A 10,166-nucleotide genomic window follows, 5' to 3' on the forward strand; every position below is an offset into this window, starting at 1 on the left:
CCTGCCTCTGCCTCCCAAGTGCTGGGATTAAAGGCATGTGCCACCACCGCCCGGCTGTCCATGCCACTTTTAAGAGTTCTTTTTTGATGTGTTCCAGTTTAGGCTGTTTGCTACTTTGGGGGGGGGGAGGGTTGCCACAGAAGGCTTCCGTGTCCCTCTTTCTCAACTGTGCATCTCAACTGCAGTCATCGATATCACAGCGAAAGCAGCCTCCTTGCTCCTCACAGTCAGCTGGGAGCCGACACTGGAGTTGAATATGCTGAGGATGAGATCATAGATAGGACTGAGCTAAAGACACAGAGAAGAGGCATTTGGGGGGAAGAAGGGAAGTTCATGTAACATACTGTTCTGCACCCCTTGGGAACTAAGTCTGAACCCTGGTATTACCCTGTTGGAGGCACACTTTCCAAAGAACCCAAAACAACAGGATTTGTCATTGTGGCTGGGAAAACAATAAGTAGAGGGATTTCCAAAACAGTTTGTAGACAGGCACATGGACCCATGAAAGTGAGTGGTAGGTGTTCATCTATTTATTTAATTATTTATGGGTGTGATTTGGAAGTGTACTGCATACTTCCTAGGTGCCAGACTTCCGACGTGATGAGTTTCATGGACTTTATGCCAGAAAAAACTTATATTTTTTTCTTAAAGATGTGTTTTACAGTGCACGCTTATGTCTAAAAATAAAATTCTTAGGAACAAAGTTAACAATATAGGACCCTGGCAAAGAAATATTTAAAACACATGGAAAGACAGCTTTCAATAAATGCAGTGATACACTACACACACACACACACACACACACACACACACACACGCACACGCACACGCACACATACATAGTTCATTAAAGTGTTGATAAGAACTTGAGACTAGATAGGTCAGAAACCTAGGGGGAAAAAAAACCCAACTACTACTGTCCTGCTAGAGAAACCTAGCCATCATGATATTTTGCTATACTGACAGGTCTTGCTCAGCCATCATCAGAAAAGCTTCCTCCAGCAGTAGTTAGGAATAAATACAGAGAGCCACAGCCAAATAATATGCAGAGAGTGAGAGATCTTGGAACACTCAGCCATAAAAGGGATAGCTCCATCAAATCCTGCTCCTCTGAGCTCAGGGAACTCTATGGAAGAGGGAGCAGAAAGAGTGTAAGAGGCAGAGGGGGTGAATGGACCCCAGAGACTCAAGACCTAGAGATGCCATGGCTGGCACACATGTGAGCTCACAGAGACTGACCAGCATGTACAGGGCCTCTGTGAGTCTGCATCAGGTGACGCCCTAGAGCCGGAAGGAGAAGACATACGCCCCGTCCTTCACCAAGAAGCTATCTCCAATCCATAGCTACTCCCAAATGAAAAGTTAATTTTCTCCAAGAGAGTCTCACTGTAGTTACAAACTACTTTTAAGGGTCAGACCCCATGTCCAGTAGCAGATGGCCAACACAAAATAAATTCAGTGGCATCTTTGGAGGGTTTTCTTGTCTCATAATGTTAAGCTCAGACATTATTTTTTTCCCTACCATTTAAGTCCGTTGTGTATACATTATGGCTTCTGGTTTTTACAGGATTCTTGTGTGTGCAAATGTGGATGTCTCTGCACCTACATGTATTTTTTTGCATTTTTTATTTGGCTCTTTTTCTTGTCTGTTTTTTATATTCTTATTTTTTCATTTTTAGTTCTTTGTTTTCAACTTATTCTTTAGATGCCTGTTTTATTTTTTCCTAAGAGAGACAGAAAGGGTGTGAGTCTGGATGGGAGTTGGTGGTGGGGAGAAACGTGAAGGATTAGGGGAAGGATACAGTGTATAAAATGTTGTATTTTCAAAAATAACAAAATAAGAGTGACTGTGCGTGCTTAGACCAAGAACCAAAGATTTAAAGAGAGGCAGAATCTACATAACTTCTATTATTCTGACTCAGAGGTCAAATATGACTTTTACAAACAGACTATATATATATATATATATATATATATATATATATATATATATATAAATTATTGCAAGTGTATATGGGATGGATAATCCTGGTTGTCAACTAGATAAACCAGGTAGAGGGAACCTTATAGATTGGCCTTATAGGGAAATTAGTGGGGATATTTTCTTGATTGTTAGTTGATGGGAGCTGATTCCAAGTAAAAGGCTAAGACAGGAAGCCTTCAGTCCTTTCACCCAGGTTCCTGTATTGTGCTCCCGCCTGGGCTTTTCTCAATCATGGAGTGTGACCCAGAGTGCAACCCTTTCCTTCCCAAATTGTTTTTGTTATTGTTTTATCACAGATGCACAAAGCAAACTGGAACACCCTCTATATTGGACATTGGAGCTATCTTGAAGTCGAGGGCATCTGCCTAATATAAATTGGTTCTGAGGATTAGGGGATTTCATTAATATCTCTCTCTTCGTGAGGCAGGGTATCACTATGTAGGCCAAGATGGTCTTTTTTTTTTGGTCTTGAACTCTTGATTTCCCAGTCTCAGTCTCAGTCTTCCAGGTGCTGGGATCATAGACAGGTGTAGTCAGTACTGGTTTCAATAAACATTTTATAATACCATCTATGTAAAATTCTTGGGACTCTCGAACATATGTACTTTTTTTTTCCCAAAAAGGAACAATTAATCAAGTGACAAACGGAAAGACATGGTTTCTCGTTAAGAAAATGTTTATCAAAAGATGCTAGACAATGAAAAAACAAAGATGAAAGAGATGGAAACGCTTTCGACAAATACAACCAAAGGCTATCCTGCAGACTGTATGCAAATCACCACTAAAGAGGGAGAAAAAGAAAAAGTGGAAAGCATGAAGGTTCTCACAGAAGAATGGCTGATGAAAATATCAGAGGTCTAACTGTGTTAGTAACCGGATGGATGGGAACTGTGGTGAGATGCTACAGCATCGAACATGCTTTTGATAAGCCCAAGGATCTGTCGAGATGCTGGGGCATGACCGCCAGAAACCCTCACATGTGAGGGTGTGTGTAAAGGGACTGACTCTGTGCATCACAATGTGAAGAAGAATGTGCCCACCCAAGAACCCAGCAGTCTTTATGTAAAGGGACCAGTCATGAGCATCACAGTGCAGAGTCACACAGAGGATGTGCACAACCAAACAAGGGGCAGTTCCTCTTGCAGAGAATAATCTTGCATGTGTGCACTGGGAAACATGGATGAGTAAATATGTTCTCAGAAAGGCTGCATTATCCAAATCCTGGCACTAGGAGAGGAGATCAGAGACAGAAGGGAGAATAAAGATGAGCTGTATCAGCTCCCTGCAAGAGAGAGCCAAGAGGCAAGTGTGGGTTGTACAACCAGGGAGACTCCCCTGGAGGAAACTAAGGTTTTTCTTTGTTAGCTAACTCTTGGCAATAGCTTCTGGCTTAGAGATGAGGGTGTTAATGTTGGGACAACATCTGGCTTAGACCTATGCAGTTCCTGTGTGTGATGCCACAGTCTTTGGGAGTTCATATGTCGGTCAGTCACATCATCTCTAGAAGATATTATAACCTCGTATCTTCACGTCATGACCTCCAGATCTTACGATCATTCTGCTTCCTCTTCTGCACCAGATCCATGACCCCTAAACTGATCGTAAGAATTCCATTACTCTTCATCTGCCAAACCTTGAAATTAGAATATGCTCTGTAACACCTTAGTGTGATATAATAAATAAGTACTGGCTGGTATTTCATGACACACATGATCACAGTAATAGACTGGTTTTTTTTTACAAGAAAACAACTATGACTTCTAAGTGGATTGTGTCTGGTAAGGCCGTTCAACCTCATGCATCAGACAATAGCCCAGCTGAATATGCACTCACTCTCCCCACCTAACAGGGAGTCCAAAAACCAGTAGCAGTTGCACACATCTGTAATCCTGGCCATGGGGAGGCAAAGGCAAGAGGATTTGGAGTTCAAGGTTGGCTTGGGCTACACAGAGAGACCTTCTCTCAGAACAACAAAACCAGCAGGAAGAGCGTCTGTGTTGGTTACACAACACAGTTGTTCCACCCCTGGATGTCATACGCATAACTTACTTGGAAAAGAGAACAGAATAAAGGGAAAAGGTATGTTTGATTAAGGGAAACAGAATGATGTGCAAAGAGACATTTTCATTAGCACTGAAAGTTTGGGGATGGAGAACAGATGGCTAAATAGTAGGTAAACACTCAGCAGTGTCTTCTTGACCCACAGGTCAGAAAACATTGCTTAACCAACAGATAATTACACTGCAGCGTCATTATGCACAGCAGCAGCTGAGCAGGGGGTCACAATTTACAAGTGCAGAGCTTGTCGCCAACAGTCAGTTAATAGGAGGAAGCAAATGTCAAGATTTTAAAATGGCATACAAAGGTTCTAGTCTAGTTATTCTAATCAAACCTGTGGATTAAGCGTGGGAGGTGTCAGTTTGCATCTGTCTATCATCTCTGAATCATCCATTTAGCCACCTATCTGTCTTCTACTTATAGATGGAGAGGTATAAGTGCAGACATGAGTATAGTTTTCCCTGTTGAGAGAGCTTAGGTGCAATGATGCTTTAGAGCAGCAGTTTTCCACCTTCGTAATTCAGAAACCCTTTAATACAGTTCACATTTAATACAGTTCCAGCCATAAAATTATTTTGTTGCTACTTCATAACTACGATTTTGATACTGTTATGAATTGTAATGTAAATATTTGATATGCAACCCCCAAAGGGTATAAAATCCATAGGTTGAAAACCAATGCTCTGGAGCAAAACCCAGACTAAGTACACAGGTCTCGTTTACATGCCCTTTATCAGTAAAAGCAAATCGGTGTATCTTTCAATAATAACTAAGTTTAGTGTTGAGGCAATGTAGATGCTAGAGTGAACCATAGTACCAGTAGGGTCAGAAAGTAAGAAAATGCTCAGACATGATCCCTAAATCACAGAAACAAACAAATGCACAAGAAATTCCAGTGGCCAAAGCTGTAGCGATCAAGGCAATGAAATAATAATAATGATTAGAAACCAAAATATAAAACTATAATATGCTGGTATTAATTACTTTATAAAATATTGAATAGTACAAATATGTGCCAATTTAAATAAATAAATAAGTAAGTAAATAAATAAATAAATGGGATAAGAGATGGATTTCCCCCCTCTTGAACTTTCTCTAAGAAAGAGATATGACCTGTAGCCTAAGCTGGCGGGAGCTTATTATGTGGCATAGGGTGGCCTCAAACTCAACACAGTCCCAAGTGCTGGGATTACAGGTCTATGCTATTGCATCTGCTAGGCCACATTTACTATACAAAGATTTCAAATAACACACGTAAATATAAGCTCCTCCCCTAGTGGGGCTTAACTCTCACTGCCCCTTTATGCTTTGCATGCAAGCTTGACACATCCATCTCCTTAAAAAAGAAAAAAACGGTAAGGGGGTTAATCAAAAACAAAATGGTAAGGGGGCTAATCAAAACGGATACTGGCAAATCCAGCAGACATTGCCTTAGCCCATTACCATCACCCTCCAAGGGACGAGTCACGTTGAAGTCACATACCTCCTTAATGCAGATGGTAAAAGGACATTTTAAGTATTTTAGGCAACATCCTGTAACTCCAGTCCAATCAGTAGCAACATGTCAGATAATACTACATTCCTGAACTTTCTAAAGGATATACTTCTCAAAAAGGTCATAAAAAGGGTAAAGACAGAGAAGCCCCAAGACTAAGGAGACAGGATGGGTACCTACGGTGTGGTGCCCTGAGATCTGGGGTAGAAAGGAAGCCTTGGGGGAACACTGCTGGCACCTGGAGTTCAGAGTGCTGTGCCAGTATTAGCTTGGCAATTTCCCCAGCTTTGACGTAGATGTTAACTCGGGGGCAGATAGGTTAAGTCCACACTGAATTCTCTCTTCTGTTTTACAAAGTTTCTGTAAAAGTTAAACTATCCCAAAATTAAAAAAAAAAAATTCTAAAATTCTCATACAGTTAAAACTGGAAAATATATGTCTTGTTAATGCACTATCATAACAATATTATTGGCAAATAGTTAATGGTCATCAGAGCATTTCCTAGCCAGCTATTTGCAGTTTTAAGTCCGGGGGGTGCCAGATTCTAAGACAGAGACTCAGCCGTAAACAGATTCAGTTTGGACTGAACAGTACTTTAAATGAGACTTTTAGACCTCTGTAACCTTTTGGAGGCCAGGCAAAGGCTGCTGGCAGATGCAATCAATCTTTCTATCCGACAGTGAGGACGTTCATTCAATCCTATGTCATTTTCACACAAATTCACAGTTGCCTTAAAAGAACCCAACTAAAGGTTATTTCCACTTAGAGCAAGGTTTTTCATCTCAGCCATTTGGCAATCACCTGCAATCAACATCTAAAGTCTAAATTTTAATCTTGTTCTCCGACTCATCTTTCAATTACCTTGAAATATTTTCCTATCATTTTCCATTTCCGCCTCCAAATGAGGTGAGCAAAATTATTTAGGTTAGTACAGAGGAGCAATTATATAACCATCGAAAAGCGACTTGAAGTACAAGTGTTAAGAATACATACCGGGAAAGGGTATTATAGCAGTCTATGAACATCAGCTACGTATTTATATTCTCCAATTTCATTTTTGTTGAGTGGGAAGGGGAAAAAAATGTCATTTCTCCTGAGAACAGAACAAGGTAAAGTGGGCAATGAAACAAAACCACTCCTCGAAACACCTCTAGCTCCCAGCACATCAGATGAAACTTCTCCTTGTAGAGAGACTTTCTTGCTGAGATAGGACAGGAAATCAAACGCCCTTGGCTACAATGAGCAGAAGAGCTGTTGAGTTTTGGCTTTGCCCAGCTTTCCAATGGATCGATAGTTATTTAACATAATTGGATAAACCAAAAGAACGCTCTCTTGCCACACGATACCTGCGCCCTTCTTTGAGGTGGGATACTAAGGTGTGGGAAATGTTTGAGGTCTTTGCTATCAAGATACACAGTGTAAGCACCAATTATCGAAGTGGGGAAGTCTCTTTCTGAGGGATGTCTTGGATTATTCGTTTTTTTTTTTTTTGCTGTTGCACCTCAAAGAGGTCCACCAGGGGGCACTATTTTCCTGAACGTCTCTAGCCGATTTAAGGGGGAAAAGTTTATACTCTAAGTTCTCGGTTTTTTTCTCATATCTTTCAACTGTACCGGCCTTATCAGTTTCTTCCCTTGCTACTTTAAATCATATGAATATATTTATTGAGGTAACATTTATAGAACACAGTGAAAATTTTACCACTGATATCATTTCAAACTTCACAGTTGGGTGGCATGAAGTCCTTTCATATTGTGGCTGACCTCTGCTGTCGCCCTTGTCCTGGCGCTGTTCTGTGTTGCTGCGCACTGTACTCATCAAACTCCTCTTTTCCCTTTCCTCAACCCTGACAACCCCAGTTTTAGTCTGGCAGTCTCTCTGAGTTTGAGTCTCTCTTGCTGCCTCAAGGATTAACTGGCTGATTACACTTTACAGTTATTTAAAGCTCACCCATGTGGTTCGGGATGATTCTTCTCTCTACCCTTTGCAACATACCCACTGTTATAGAAAGCACCTGTTAAACGACTCCTATCACTGCCATTCTTGTATCTGAATTTCGATTTGTGACATTTTTTCCTTCCTCTCTCTGTGTTTATCCCCCAACTTCCCCCACCGACTCGTCAAATTTCACCAGCCGGCATTCTTTACAAAACTCATCACCACGATAGGGGTCTCTGTCATGTGGCCTCAGTTCTCACTAAAAAAGGGACTGGTTCACAGGTGAACACATAGCAGTTTTGCAGTTATGGTTCAGAAGCACCGAAGAGCAAAGACAACTGAGTGTAAAGTAAATCTTGATTCAGTAGGCAATAAATGAGGAAAGGATAAGCGCGGGGAGTGGGAAACATCTGACCAAATTGTGTTGAGACTTCTCTAGCCTCACATCCATACGGTATGAGTGGGCGTGCGCGTGCATGCACGCACGCACCTGAGAGAAGTATAAATGAAACGTCACATAGGCACTGGAAAAATGGCTGTTGAAGATGTGTTTGTATTATTGATTGTTTTCTGACTGCATGAATGAACCTTCTCTCCAGGCAAGGAAGAGACAAGGCAGGCTAGGGCATCCAGAGTCAGTGGGCAACCACTGACAAGCATGGCCTAGATTGACAGAAGTATACAAAAGGAGTTTTCAAGGAGCCTGTTTAAGACAGGGAAGTCCATGCCCACAGGCAGTCCCCCACCCCCATGTCTTTGCCCTTCTGTGGCTATGATTATAAACGTGTTAAAACAAACTGTCCGGATGGCCCATCTAGATGGTTGTTGATGTCTAAGAGATGAAATGTGGAAATTAACTCTGGAGCTTTTCTTCTTTTTTTGATTTTTATTTTTTTAAAGTAACACCATTTCCCTTTCTCTCTCCAACTCTTATGTCCCTTCCTTATCAAGTTTATAGACTCTTTTCATATATCTATATATTTATATCTATATAATCTATATGATCTCTCTCTATATATACATGTTATGTATATGTGTATATATGTATGTATCTATATGTGTGTGTATATATATATGTGTATGTGTCTATATCTATAACTATATCTCTCTATAGTGTTGCTTGTAAATATACATTTCTAGGGTTGAGCATTTGTTTTCAATGAGTGTGCTCATCTCCTGAGAAGAGCATGCTCCCTTTCTTAGTAGTGGCTAATTGCTCACAGCTATTCGTCTAGAAGTGAGGACATCTGAGATTTCCCCATCTTTGTTGACATAGCAACTGGCACTGGTGTTATTGAGGTCTCTTGTAGGCAGCCATATCCTTGAGATTTAAAGAATGAAGCTTCCCTGTTGTCTTAGTCAGGGTTTGTATTCCTGCACAGAACATCATGACCAAGAAAAAAGTTGGGGAGGAAAGGGTTTATTCAGCTTACACTTCCACATTGCTGTTCATCACCAAAGGAAGTCAGGGCAGGAACTCACACAGGGCAGGAACTTGGAGGCAGGAGCTGGTGCAGAGGCCATGGAGGGATGTTACTTACTGGCTTGCTTCCTCTAGCTTGCTCAGCTTGCTTTCTTATAGAACTCATGACTACCAGCCCAAGGATGGCACCACCCACAATGGGCCCTCCAGGATTGATCACTAATTGAGAAAATGCCTTACAGCTGGATCTCCTGGAGGCATTTTCCTTAAGGGAGGCTCCTTTCTCTGTGATAACTCCAGCTTGTGTCAAGTTGACACAGAAAAACCAGCCAGTACAGCTGTGATATTTAGAAGTTGCAACCTCAGAGATTTCCTGGCCTTTTATAGTCATCCATCTTCCAGGATGTTGCCTGAAGCTTAGGTATAAGAGTCGTAGACATATGCTTGGAATGGGCACTCCATAGTCATTTGAACTCTGCATTCTGATGAGCTGAAACTACAGTGGATGTGATATTATACATAAGAAGTCCCAAAAAAATTCCAACTGGAGGCTTTCTTTAAAGGTGCGCTTCCTGAAATTCCAATCAGATTCCTTGTGTCATTTCCTTCCCCTATACTCTTAGAGAAAAGCCAGACCCTGGCTTGAAGGAGCATATGAATCTCAGGAAGAAATAGAAACTGCTTCTCTACTGTGTGTGATATGTGATTACTGTTGTCCATCAACTGAAGATGTTAAGAATTTATGACACTCTTCTGAAAGACAGGCAGGAGAGAACTTTTAAAGGATCTGAAGAGTTGGTGTGACCTAGAGAAAATGTAAAGTGTAAAGCTTTATTTGACTTTGTAGTCCCAACAGATGTGGGATGCTCTACTATTTGAAGATACAGCCACAGATGTCTTCTTGGGACTTGGTAGAGTAGGATTTTCTAGCCCACTGAATTATGATAATTGCTAATAGGAATAATCTGCGTAAGGTTAAACTTCACAAATGCTATGTGATTGTCTCACGTGTCCCTAAAAATGACTTTGTAGGCACTGAAGAAACCAACACCCTCGACGATGAAGAACTTCATCGCTTAAAGCTTGAAAACCAGATTGTTCAGCAATGCCACATGCTCAACACCCTGCACCCTTAGAGCGGAATGCTCTGCTATGCCCCTACAGCCATCCATCATGTGAGCAGGAAGCCCCTGTCTCCATTCTACCTTTTGCAGCCAGATAACTGATTTCTGGATTTTGGTAAATCCCTGGACCTGAACTTTGGACCT

The 10,166-nt window shown here is 41.3% G+C and overlaps 1 long non-coding RNA gene across 1 annotated transcript in view; it reads left to right on the forward strand.

Moving 5' to 3' along the window:
- The window catches only part of LOC110334576, a 6,497-nt gene extending 4,660 nt beyond the window's left edge, over window positions 1-1,837 (forward strand). Inside the window, exon 3 of the long non-coding RNA XR_002381125.1 lies at window positions 967-1,837. This is a non-coding gene — a long non-coding RNA (uncharacterized LOC110334576). The remainder of the gene's footprint in view (window positions 1-966) is intronic.
- Window positions 1,838-10,166: the final 8,329 nt, after the last annotated feature.

The sequence above is a fragment of the Mus pahari genome, chromosome 17 (genome assembly GCF_900095145.1).
Source record: "Mus pahari chromosome 17, PAHARI_EIJ_v1.1, whole genome shotgun sequence".
NCBI lineage: Eukaryota > Metazoa > Chordata > Mammalia > Rodentia > Muridae > Mus > Mus pahari.